Source organism: Strix aluco, chromosome 2, assembly GCF_031877795.1.
Source record: "Strix aluco isolate bStrAlu1 chromosome 2, bStrAlu1.hap1, whole genome shotgun sequence".
NCBI classification, from domain to species: Eukaryota; Metazoa; Chordata; class Aves; order Strigiformes; family Strigidae; genus Strix; species Strix aluco.
In genome coordinates, this window is record NC_133932.1 from 68,456,696 (window position 1) to 68,470,673 (window position 13,978).

General features: G+C 40.8%; 1 protein-coding gene across 5 annotated transcripts in view; it reads right to left on the reverse strand.

Moving 5' to 3' along the window:
- The window catches only part of FHL2 (four and a half LIM domains 2), a 64,596-nt gene that overhangs the window by 22,477 nt on the left and 28,141 nt on the right, over positions 1-13,978 (reverse strand). The window contains exon 1 of one of the 5 annotated variants that reach the window (XM_074815154.1): positions 5,129-5,254. The exons of the other annotated variants lie outside the window; for them this stretch is intronic. The gene's annotated coding sequence lies outside the window, so the exon portion shown is untranslated. Of the gene's footprint in view, positions 1-5,128; positions 5,255-13,978 lie in introns of those variants that run through there. 5 annotated transcript variants of the gene reach the window in all.

Here is a 13,978-nt window from a genome sequence, read left to right on the forward strand (position 1 = left end):
ACCAAAGCATACCTGGTTCCTGTCTGGATTGCACAGTTAGCCTGGCACAAATTGGAAAGTGGATAGTCTGCTATTTGAGATTGTTTTCCTTAACATAATATTAATAATTAAAAAAGCCCCAAACCCTAGAAAATGTTTCTCGTGTGGTAAGGTTTCTGATGTGCCTGGCTAAAGTAATCCCCATTATAGCAGTGGAGAGGGACCACTCCAGTTGTGGTTTCTGTGTGGTTTGTTGTGTTTGGCAGTAATAAGGATCTGTTCCAGTTTAGAGCCACCCCAATGCAGTGGTAGAGCAAGCATCAGTGGTAGTAACTACAGAGGCCACAGAAGAACTGAGCACTGACACTTTGAAAATGCACCCCACACAATTTACACTGTGTTTATCTGAGGTTGATATTGAAATGACTGGAGGATGTATGGTCTTACCAGCATTCCTGCATACATTTCAATTACAAAAGGAGCCTATTGAAATAACATGGAGCATGACTCTTAAATCTACCATAGCAAGGAAGAGCACAGTTCAAGCGGAAAGGCTTGCTCTTATTTTCTGTTTTAAAGCCTTTTGAAACTGCTGTCTTCTTTCTCTTGAAGAATAAGCAATGGCTTATTCAAAGATAAAGATCAAATACTTGATCTTACTTAAACATAGAAATTCATATTTCTAACAAGGGCATTTAAGCAGATAACAGAAAATGATAGAGGAGAAAAACAGTATAAGATTAATAAAACCAATTGTTATCTCTGGCCCTACCCTACAGAAATAATGTATAAACTGAATGACTGCAGTTACTAAACTCCAGTGGACGTTTGTTTTTCCAGAAAATAATTGCTTCTCTTATTGACAAGAACACTGATAATCCTGGAGAAATTAGACCCCAAGACAAAAATATCCAGAAAATGCCACATGCTACCGTGCAGTGACATTACGGAATTCTCCTATATTTTTGAAATCCCGCATAATACAATCCAGGGCACAAAACCAGAACGATGTCCCAAATATTCTATGTTTCCTTCTTTCTAGAAAGCATAGAAGCAAAACTGGGAGGACCCTATGGAGGAAGAATGTTTTGTTATTTGTCCTGGCCTCTAGCAGAGCAGCTCTGGGTCTCTCTGTCTGGTTCTCTTTACAGAGGCAAGACCACAAAGCCCCTTTCTGTCTAAGATAATTGGTGTATGTGGTGATTTGGAGGATCAGTTAGTATATGTCTTTCAGCTGCCGTATAAAACTACTGTAGCAGTGAATGCCTCAGGCTGCAAGGCATCCATACTTCTCTGCACAGCTGCTGTGCCGTTGGCTTTCCAAAATGTGACAAAAGGCTACGTAAACATTAGAGGGACCTGTTCAGTTGGGCACATCTTAGCAAAATAGATCGATTACACCTAGGTGAAACCAGTTTGGTCCAATTTGTTTGCTGGGGTTTGGGGCTAGAAACTGGACACACAGAGCAAAGAGATCAGCTATTAACATTGAGTCAAAGTACCTGTGGTGCATAAGAGATGCAGGAGCAGCACAGACACAGAGAGTCTGAGGACATGAACATAGGCAATGTTTTTGTAGGCAAAATCCTTTCCAACTGAAGAAGAAAGATGTTGGGTCCACCATGGAGAGGTGCATGGCATAGTATGGAGGGTGGGAATTCATCAGAGGTGGGATCCTGGTCTCTGAAGATACTTTTTGGTCTAAACTTCAAGAATGCTCCAGAGCAATGACAAAATAGAGCTAGGTAAATGCTTACAGGTATTATGGTTTTATGCAACTTGTTACTTCTGTTATGCAAAACGAAATAAAGAGTGGTGGGTTTTGAATCCCTGTGCCTGTGCTTGCCAAGGGTCTAGAACCTTGGCACCATTCTACCTCCCACCACCAAAAGTGCAACCTTAGTCCTTGCTCTGCTTTGGCTGATATATTTGTAACCATTCTAAGTAATAATACAGACTTCTTTCAACTTTAAAGTTGAAAATTTGCTGTGAAAGGGAGAAATGAATATTCTGAAGTCAGTATTACGCTCACCTACGTTCCTCTTACAGCATATTACTATATGTACAGTAGCCATTTAGCATCCTAGTTAATATTATCCAATATAATATAAAAGGCTATGTGAAAAGGAACAATATTAGGACTGTAACTTTTTCACCTGGCATGAATATTTTGATGTTCAGCCTTAAAAGAAACCTCTAGTAGTTTTTAATCAAACTCTCTCTCTCTCTAGCTAATTAGTATTGTTGAAACGTTAATGCTTCAGTGGCTGTCAATGTATCCAAGATTTATTTCCATGAAACCTGTCATTACCCTGCCATTTCATACCCTCACTTGGTGTGAATCTGCATCACAAATAACTGTGCATATGTAAATGAAACATTACAATTACACAATCAGAATTAATCAGTATAAAAACACAATTTATGAGATCTCCAGTCTCTGAAGCTGTACCCAAGTGAGGGAAGGTGACTGCCTACAATGCTACACCATCCAGAGTTTCTCTGAAGATGCTCAGGACCAATTTATCTGCCAGAGAAACATGAATGAGCCTCAGACCTGCATGTAACTAGTCTGTGGGGACCTTAAAAGAGTGGCAGCATGCTGGCCAGCAACAACAGTCATTACTTCAGTTTTCAGCCTGATTTTTATGGAGAAACAGCCATTTCTTCTGGCTGATGGTGTTAACGTTTATCTGACCCTCCCTTAATTCTGAATGTCCTGACCGCTGTGAGGTGAGGCAAGGAGGTGAGTACAACAGCAGGTAAAACATTGCTTGGCTCTTGGGCTCAGGGCTCAAAACTCTGGAGGACTGAGCCAGGAGTCACTCATGTGAATATAGGTCTTTACAGCTCTCCTCATTCCTTTCTTTTGAGATGAAAGCTTGAATTTGCAGTTCAATGCAGCAGAAACTGTCACCAGCCTTTACAATTGCCAGAGTTGTGCTTTGTCACCAAATTTTTGGGGGTTTTTTGGCTCCTGATGTTTAAAGTATGATGGGATCCTGGAGGACCGGGTTGTGTGTGATTGAAGGAGTTGTCTGATTTTTTTCTAATGCAAGGTGAGCCAACTGGGAGCACTGATGTTTGTATGGACAGGAGAGATGTGATTTCAGGGAAGTGGCTTCGCTGAACTTCCTTAAGAAACTGTAGGTGGGAAACAGGGCCTTATCTGTACCTGAGTACTTTAGTTGGGAATCACCATTACATGGTTTTCATAACAGGAGCTTTGACGCAGTATAGCTGCTGCTATGTGAAAACAGTGATCTCACAAAAATTAGTAATATTTTGCTATAAATCCCAACCACCTTGAAGTGAATACTTGGTGCTTGCATATGTAGCACTGCTGATTCCCATGGGAGCATATTTGGCAGAATGATGAGAACCAAAAATAAGTATATTCTACTCCAGCACTTCTGCCATCTTGGGATCTTCTAAACTTTCTCAAAAGACCTCAACAACTGGTCCATTCCCCAGCCTCAGATCTGCTAGTCAGATGGAGATGTCAGGTGGGAACACCAGGTAACTTACACAAATATGATTTCTCAGCAATAGCAGTTTGTGTCCTTTCAGCTGCCCTGCTCACCTCAAGCAGGTGTTGACTCGAACGACAAAGATCATTATCTGTGTTATGACTAGGGTAAAAGATAGTTTTGTTGGTGCTCTGGTCAGGTTTTGGATACAGTGGTGTCGCTATGGCAGCATTAGGAACTGAGTTTTCAGTAAGTGTAGTACCTCATATGTTTTTTTTTAATTTTCTCCAAATGTGGTCAAGAATATACATATGCTCTCTTGACAGAACAGCCTTTAGAGTGCATCCTTTTCTAGTTTTATGTACAGGGGCAGAAAACAAACAGAATTTTTATAAAATAAAATAAAAAATAGATTCTTTTTCTGCCTTCCAAATCCAAATGCCTGAAGCAATCATTTTCAAAGTTTACCATCTGGCTGATAAAAGGCACAGAAGATTATAGCCAGAAAGCAGGGAGTCCCATCAATTTATGAACAGATGAAAATAGGGTTCATAGCAGAAACCAAATGGTAACCTTAGTTATAACATTCCTTCATATTTGGATGCATGTGTGTATCTAATAACACACAGCCTTCTGTTGGTCCCTTCTAGGACAATTCTTATTTAAGACGTTGTACAAATATGTATAATCAACAATAAATGTTATAGCTACTGATTGTGGCAATCTCAGTGTCAATCAGCAATCTTAGTTAATGTACATCTAGATAGGAGTCAGGGGAGTAACAATAACAGACTGACTGACTGTTGCTGGTATATAGATTTTATAAGGTTTGCTTTCTTGTGACTATTTATGTGTCTCTGTACACAGCAAAGCTGAAATATGCAGGTATCTGGTGAACTGAATAAAAGCTGTGTCCCTTTAGAGAAGTAGAAAGTTTAGAACAGCCATTAATGCAGACAATGAAAGTTAGTATTTCCTTTATTATGTACACAGAGAAATCCGTGTTAGACAGCATACATTAAGGACCTGGGTTATTGTGGCTGCACACACATGCACGCAGAGAGAAGCACAAGAAGAAGGAATTCAGAGCTATTAATTGGGATTTGCGTTCTAATTTATTCTCTCCATGTAAAAAGAAGAAATATGATGCTGACGGTTCCCCGTTTTTCCCCGTACACAATCTCTCCACAGTGCTTGCCTGCAAAGAGGAAAGGCTACCTTTGTTTCATGTGCATCTGCTCTTGCTATAGTGCAAAAATACTCCTTTGTTGAGCTCGGCAGCAGGAGTGTGCACAGAAGTGTAAGGACTCTAAGACCCCAGCTTCTACTTTTTATCACCTCCCCAGTGGATTACACATGCAGCACAATACAGTCATTAAAAATAGTTACACATGAAATGATCCAGCACATCATCAGCTTGCTGATGTGTCACTTTATGGACGGACATGCAGCAGTAATTGCTCTGATAAGAAATTTGTCTTTTTCTCCTCTTCACACCCTTCGCTGTGTACTCAAGAGACAGGGTGACCGGCAATCTCTCTCCTTGCATCCTTACCCAACAACCCACTGGGGCATTAAACAACCTTCTCCTCTCTGCACCCTTTGTTTAAAGCAGCACCTTCAAAGATATATTCTGTGGGTAGTGGGAAGGAAGGGGGTAAAAAGGGATATTTACTTACAGAGCAGTTAATGTCACCTCCTGGACCAGGGACAGGGGGTCACATCCATTAACAAATGTGTAAAGAGCACACCGGCCTGCTTGCAGAGGAGAGCTGTACAGCTAGCCAGGGCTTTCCACTGCCTGCGAAGAGCAGCTCTTCTGCTTTCAGCTCTGCAGTCAGTGTTGTGTGGAAAGAGGCTGCTGCCTTCCCCAGCCTAGTGAAACCCCTCTCTATCATTTTACCATATAAGGAGACAAAAGCATCGGAGACACTCATTCTTTTAGGCTCTCTGCAGCTGGCATTCGACACTTTCTCTATTCCAAGGGTGTCGATACTTCCCCCTCCTAAACATCTTGTCTTTCTTGGCCCCCTTCCTAAAATAAGGCTCCCCCTCCCCTCCTCCAGCCTTTGTTTCTCTAAACCCCTGATGCTTATTAATAATGTAGCTTTGCTATATCTGAGGGATTGTGCTTTACAGAAGGAAAGGTTTTACAGCAACTCAAATCCAAACATTTGTAAGGGTCTTCACCTGGCTGAGAGAATAAAGTATTTGTTTAAAATTGGTATGAGGCTTTATTTGCTTTGGCTGTTTTGCCTGATGCAACTTAGTGCCTTGCCCAGAGAAGAGTGAAACAAGCTGTCTCTCTTCTCCTTCATGGAGAGGTGCACATTTTTCTGAGAAGCAAGTGTGCAGGCATTTCTTTACGAGTGTTCAGAACCCATTCTTGTTTCTCTCCACCCTTCTTTCTTTCCAAATTCCCCCATAGCAAGGAGGAAAAAGAAGAAAAACGGGAAATTAATGAAACAAAAAAACCCCCTTGTGTAAGAGAAAGCCAAAGGAACAGATTGTCTCAACACATGCTCAGGACCCAGCGGAGAGCCCTGCCAGTGGGCACATGTTAAAGAGAGGGGGAGCCATTAATCCTCCTATAACCAGGAACTAATTTTTCTGCTACAAAATCCAATTTCATCTATCAACCATCCTAGCAGAAACACATTCTGTTAATCAAAACAGTGAGGGTCCTGGGAAACCTCCCAGAGGGAAGAATTTGGATCAGAAGCGCACGGGAGATGTCTGCTCTCTGCCATTTGAGGGGTAGGGTGGGGAGGCAATTCAGGGTAATACTCCAGTAATGACTGGTGCTTGCCAAGGGGAGCTGCTTTAATTTGAATGCTTTCAACCTCAAGAGAAACCAGGAGGATAAAAATGTAAAGCCCTTAGCCTGGAGCGGTGTTGCTGTTGTTTGTTTTGCATCCAGATGGTGCAAAGTAGTCCTTTTGCGTTGGGCACTGGGTGGTGGTGTTTGGGTGGTGGTGTAGGTGTGCACGTGGGTTGGCTAGGGGTTTCTCCTGCAAAACAAACTTATGCCAGAAACCTGACCTGTACTTCCTGTCCTCTTGTGCACCCAAATGGTAGTCAGATGTGAAATGAGGATGAAATGTCAGTCTCAGCTCTACTCAAAATCTACAAAAGCTCAGACAGAACGAAATGGTGGGAAAAAGGCCATTTGTAGTTCTTCTATAAGGAGCAATACAGATGTGAGTTACTTTACAGTAACTCACTTACTGTGAGTTACTTTACAGATGTGAGTTACTTTCATGACCAGCAATGTCCATGGGTTGATCCGTCTGTTGCTGTAGCCTTTGCAGTTGCATTTTCAAAACACAGTCATTGTGGCCTGAAGGACCTACCATGGACGTATGGGATTAAGGAGTTTGATACTATGGCAACTAAAGCTTATTTAAATCAAAGCTGCTGCACTCCCCAGCCACATGTCCCTGGCTCCTCCCTTGCATTTACACTGGCACTGGGAGATGAGTTAAGCCAGTGAGCGATTTTCTGTGATCTTTTGAGCTACCATGGAGCTGCACCTGTGTCTTGGGAGAGCTGCTAGTTGGGTTTCCAGCCCCATCACTGGCTTGCTAGATGCCCTTGGACAAGACAGTGTATCTTCCTGTTCTTTAGTTTCACTCTCTGTAAATATAGAGCTCAGGACAGTCAAACTATTGTGCAGCATAATAATAATAATAATAACAACAATAATAATAATGTTTCTTTCTTTTAGATTAAACTATTGAACAGTGACAACAGTAATGATTAATTTCCATCTTGGAGTTCTTACCTCAGCTGTGATTTAGAAGTGCATGTGAAGAAGAAAAATGGGCCTGAAGGTGATTAAATTTGGGCTATCCGAGTCAGTTTATTTCCAAACATTTCTAAAGCAAATGAAATATTCCAAATGTGCTATTTGATTTTTTCAATTTCCATTATATTTTCATTTCCCTATCTGTCCACTGACAGCCACTGCAGCAACTCTGACAGAGATTTTTTGATGTGACCTGCTGGAATACAATACAAGTGTTTTCCATAATTGCAAGTTAAAATATATGCTGACTCCAGCTGAAATGGTTTAGTTTAACTGTTGCAGTTCATGGGTTGACTTTAGGAAGATAAGATCATTTTTTGCCTGATTTGATCTAACATCTATGACTCCTGGAAGGCAGAAGAACCTCTGCCAATTTAAAACCTGATGATCTGTGGGCTCACTATGGACTTGATGCTCAGCAGCCACATCAAGAGTGCATGGTGCTGCTAAAGGAATGAGGGAGAGTTACCAGGCAGCTCCTTTCCTCATCCCATGATGTGGTTTATGCACTCCATCAAACACTACTAGGCATGGCAGGGGCAACCTCTGACCTCATCCTCCTTCAGTTGGTTCACCCCAGCTCACTTCACCTTTTTACCTCACAAGTAAATATTCATCAGTAATTGGCAAAAACTCCCACACCTTCTTTCCCACCAGTATCAAATCCACCGAGGGGAAAAAAACCTAATTTTCCTCAATGATAATTAAGGAAAGGGAGATGGGGAGGAAAGAACAGGGGATTTTTTCACTGGCAAATTTAATGTGTAAGTGACCCACTTTTTATTATTTTGTTTTATTTTTACTTCATTGGTTCTCTGAGTAGCCCAGCACAGATCAGCCATCTTCAAGACTTCAGAGGAGACTATGCAATGAAAACACGGGGCAGTGGTTCTAATAGGGTGCCTGTATTTAAGGTTGAAAATACAAGTACCATTCAGTGTCATCCTGTGATTTAGAAACATACCTTATGGCTTATATATATATTTCTCATTTATGTAGCATTTATGTAGCATATATTGCTTGTTCTTCAGTGACCTGTGTGCTTTAACAGGGTTAATTCTAATGTGGAGAAGGCCATACCTTGCATATGGGAAACAAGATGGAAACTATCATTTTCATAGCAGGACTTCTCAATGATTTTACTAATCCTTCAGAAATCTCACTTCAGCTAGTAGGCTGATGTCGGAATAACTACCATTTCAACACTTATTTCCTTTTCTGGCTGAAAACACTGAACAAAGAAAAATAATGGAAAGAGATGTCTGGAAGTGGAATATTTCTGTTTCCCCCAGTTTGAGTCACCGAGAAATTTAATGTCTCTGAGAGGGCAAGAGAAGTGGAAAGCTACACTTTAAGGTTTGAAAATGGCTAAGCTGTTTCCTTCCACTACTATTTTATCCTGGAAACTTTTATGTTACTTTATCAGAATTCAGCAAATCCCTTTCTGTTGCTGGAACGTGTATAATACAAGCTTCCCGTGAATACGAGAGGCTGCATTTAGGAGAACTGCTATTTTTTGCAGTACTGTTTAGGAAGTAATATAGACTCATGCAGATGTTGCATTTTAATTCATTAAACCTAAAATAACAGCCAGGCAATATTAATTTTTTTCTGAAATTTCATTCTCATAAGATGTTCTCAGATATGTAGTTTTCCCCGAGCATATGAGGAATATGCAAAGGGTAAACAGATATTTTTTAGTGTCTATTTTCTCTCCCCATTCTGTCTCCCAGTCACAAGGCTTTTTGCAACATTTTGATCTTCCTTTCTTCCCCTAGGTGACTAGATCCTCAAGTAGAAATACTCGTCAAGTAAGAAGTATCAGAGTTTCACAGACTCTGATGAAGAAATGATGGAAACCTTTGGACAATCCATTAAAACCCCTGCAGCCAAGCCAGATAGGGAACTTTACATGAAATGAAAGTCTGTCTGCTTTGGGTTGATGCAAGACTTGTATTTTCGGGAGGGTGTTTAACCTAAATCAATGTGAAAATCTTAGTGTTTTAGAAACTCCAATGTAATCTGGAAAAGAATGTTTCCATGTTTGCTTTCTTAATGTGATTGAATAGTTTTCACATACAGGCTTAAACAATTTCCTTCAGTGAATTTAGAAAGGTGCCATGACTCAGTAGCACTGCAGAACAACTGGTTTTGTATAGGAAAAGTTATCTTCAGAAGGATAATATATTTCTATGTGATAAGATAGATGATACTGACTCAAATTCAAGGCTGCTTCTGTGATAGCATGATCCAGGATGGAGTGGAAAGCAGTTTAGACCATTATGGTCAGTTTGGACAAAGATTTTGCTCAGTTTTTAAAGCTAGTCAGGACCTCCTTCTCTATTCAGTTAGCCTCAGTTTCATTCAGAGAAATCTATCTCCTCAAAAAGATGTCTCAAAGGGAATGTGGCAGTGAGACACTGGTCAACGTGTGGTCTGCCATTGTCTATGTAATTGAACCTATGCCCCTTTCTCCATGGACAACTGAGATGTAGAGATTGTTTGCAATGGATGACCTAGGCAGAAAGACAGCTATGTTTCTGCTGATGCTACTTTATCTCAGCTGTGGTGACAAACAGCTCCTGACACTGATGAGGGGTGAGGCATGAACTGAGGGGATCACAGGGGAGAAGAGAGGTGGTGCTTGAGAAAGGAGGGGACAGAGCACACCAGAGGAAGTGTCAAGGAGCAAGCCAGGGTTTTAAGAACTGGTATCTGCTAAGGAAAATCCCTCTTCATGGTGGTTGAGTTTTCAACAGCTTGGAAAGCTGAAGCCACATTAGAGGACTGACAGCAACAACAGCATTGTCAGAAGAGATATCCCAGACCCTCATGGATTAAAAGAAGCCATAAAAGACATCACAGGATAAAGGAAGTTGATCAAACATTTCCCCAAGCAGCAGGTGTCTGTGTCCTGTGGGCCAGCCACCCTGGAGAGCCCTCACCAGGCTGCTGACCAAGTGAAGAAGAAATCATGAAGAGTTGTAATGAAGTGAATAGAAAGCAACGATTCTTGTTGTTGAAAACAGTCGTCTTCTTCCCTACTTTCCCAAACATACTTTCTCTTTCTTTCCTCTCATTAGAGAACAGATACTGCATCTAATTTAAGGAAACCAAAGTGAAACATTTTTGTCTGTGCCACCCTCACACCTCTTTGGACTCTAAGGATTCCCTAAACCCCTCGGCTGCATAGTTTGTTCATCGGGAATCAGGGATAGAGAGCCTGGTGGCATGTCTTTGGAAGTGCTTTTGGATCCAGAGACAACCTCTGAGTTGAGGTGAGTGGTCTTTAGAAACAGTGATTCTAGACAATGATAGTGCAGAGACCTATGTGGAGGAGCTGTTGCTTCTTTCCTTTTCTCTGGACTCAGCTCAGTTGCCATGTGGGGCCCTGAGTATGACAGATGGGAAGAGGCTTGTGGGTTTCCTACCCCTGCGGGTGGAACCTGGGATGTCAAATTACTACAGAGTTTGCAGTAATTGCTGGTCTCCTGAATTGGCAAATACTAGCCCTTAATTTAGGATTTATTCATTTTAGTATAATCATGATTTATGGTTTGCTGTTTCAGACATATAAAACAAGCACACTGTGATTGTTCCAAAAGACTAATCACTCTGTGTTTTTGATAGCACAAGAGACATGCAGTTCTGTATGAAATATCTCACATATATAGTATTGCCCACAGTGTTCCCAGCATGCTCCAGTTTTTTTAGGCAAAGTCCCTTTTCCAGAATCCCCCCCTCCCGCTGCTCTACTGCTCATGGCTTCTCCAAAACCTTACTTCTGTGTGAATAATTTCCTTCTGCTCCCCTTAATGCTTTTTCTGCCTGCATCCCTGAGATCTTTTATGACCCTCTAGAAATAGTCAACATCAATGTTTTTAACTGCCATTTCCCCTTATCAGCCAGACAGAGGCCCAAGGAGCTTCTGAGAAAAGAGAGATTTGTAAAATTGAGCAGTTGGCAGACACCTCAAGAACTTATCTAACTCACTTCCAAGGCAAGAGTGACAACATCTAACTAATTTCTGGGAGATCTTTGTCTAATCTGCCCTTAAGGATTAATGTTAAGACTTCACAACCTCTAAAGTCAAATGAGCATAAGTTTTGCCAGTCCAACACATGGGACAAGAAAGAAAGAAAAAGACATTCAGACTAGAGTTTTCAGTTTAACATGAGTACTTGTAAATGATGACTAGTGTCAGGCAGAACCTGTAATTTGTAGGTATTCAGATGATGCCATAGCAATATGAGAATCGTTGAGCAGAAGGGTTCCTCCAACTCATTATCCTGTTCTTGGGGTCTAAGAAGTGACTTAGGAAGAAAATGAAAATAGCCTGTATTGATACCTCCTTAATACTCTCCCAGCCTCCAATGATTTTTGGCTTAACCTGGAATTTCTCAATCTGGAGACAGTATCCATACTGAGTATCACTTCCATGAACTTGCACAGTTCTCTTCTGATCCCATGAAAGTAAATTCATAGTGTTGTGTAACAGGTAGCTCTACTCTATGTTGTTGAAGAACCATTTCCTTGTGTTTGTTTTGAACATATTACCCACTGGTTTCATCTGATACCTCCTACATCTTACACTTGGACAGATAATGAGCAACTGATCTTTATTCACACTTCACAGGTTGCTCATGTCTTTGTCAATCTTTATCATATCTCCCCTCAGCCATCTCTCTCCTAGGCTGGAGAGTCCCAGCCTGCCTAGTCACTCTGTATGAAAGTTACTCCCTGTGTTACATCATCCTTCCCCAAAATTTTTCCAGTATGACAATTCACTTTTTCAGATGAACTTTAACATTCAATATGGTTTTTGGCTGCTTTTGAGCACTGAGCAGGTTTTTTTTGTAAATGATATAACCACCAAATTTCACACCCAAGTTCAGCTCAGAACCATCACTTTATAGCTGAAGTTACATTTTTCCCCATGTGCATCACTTCATGCTTATCTACATTCAGTTTAAGGTGCCATTCCAATGCCCACTCATCCTGTTGCCTAAGATCCTTCTGTTTCTTAGTCTCAGTAGAGTTTCTGCTATTAATCTCCTATTAATCTCCCTTGACTGTAATAACTGCTGTTTATCTTTCAACGATTTTATGCAATCCATACAAAGATCATCCCTCTTATCCTGTGTCTGCCTACATGTTTTCAGGGGTGTTTGGTGAGGACTCTTGTTGAATACATGGAAAAATACAAATAAGAAGATGCTACCAACCAAAGATCTCCCATATCTGCATGCTTTTTATCATTTTACAGGAACGCGATGGATTTGTAGAGCATGATTTCCCTTTAGAAAGCTGTATTGAATTTCTCCAAATGTATCATATTTATCCATCTTCTCCACCCTGCGTAGTAATTTCTACTGAACTTATCAAACTTACCAGGCTTAATTCCCCCAGTTTTCTGTGGAATCATTTAAGAAGGTTGGCACTGGTTTAGCTACTTTCAGGTGTTCAGTTCTAAGCCTGTTTTAAATAAGAGGCCATGCACTATTATTGTTTCATCTAATTCATCCTTGAGTTCCTTTAGATTTCTTGGGTGAATACCATCTGGTTCTAACATTTTCTTCCTATTCATTTTGTTTATTTGTTCCATACCTCTTCTACAGACACTTCAGCTTGAAATAGATCCTCTGAAGATCCCCATAAGGAAGTGTTCTGATGTGGGAAGCTCTCCAAGTTCCTCACAGTGAACACAGGAGTGAAAAAAAGTCACTTAGTTTTTTTCTGTTACAACCATCTCTTCCTTGAAGACTACTTTTGTACCCTAGTTATGTATTGGCCCTATCATTCCCCAAACCATTCAACTTGCCTTGAATTCAAAAGAAACATACAGTTGCAAATCACTTCCCAGATTACTTCAGACTCCTAATATTTTGATGTAAGTAGAAATAGTCACCCTCTCCTATCTGAATATGATTGGGGACATTCTGTTTTGCAGAAAGATCTTTCTGCATGGCAACAGTTATTCTTCTGCTCAACCACTGTTTGTATATACAACATATAAACTGAGAGGGTCTGAGACGTAGGCTCAGACATATATTATGATTGAAAATATGAGCTTAGATTGTGCACTTTGAAGTAGAGTCCTTGCTGTTGATCCTCTTAGGCCTGTGCTTACTTTGAACTCTGTAAGTGCTCAGGCCCTTTAAGTAATAGGATTAAAGCAATCTTTTAGTTGCTGATGTGAATTTCATGTCTAACAATTCACATAGAGCTGAAAAAATATACCATCCATTGTCAGCCTGATAGACATATGGATTGTGTTTGTCCCTGCCAAGTTTATATACATGACTGTCTAGTAGACCTGCTGTCTTAATCTGAATGAAATTCAAATGTAGTGACGAAGTAAACGCTTGTAACAATGTCTTGTCTTGAAGATAATGTGTCTCATGCTGGAAGATAAGTAATCTTTTTGAATCACTAGAGAGGAGTCAGAAATCACTTTAGGAAGCACTGCTAGTCCTTTCTTTTATCCTTAATGGCTAACCATAATGTCTAGTGGGTCCTTGCTGGGTTGCTACAGCACAAATGCCTTACATGACTGAGCACTGCCCACCTGGCTGGCTGCTCCTGAAAGGCCACCTGGTCCATGGTGATGCTGTCTCTTCCTTATATCCAGAAGGATTTCCAGGAATCCAGACCCCTCATTTGCAAGGAAGAGTTCCTATCACTTGGATGTCCAGAAAAAATATGCATGGAAGGGACTAGC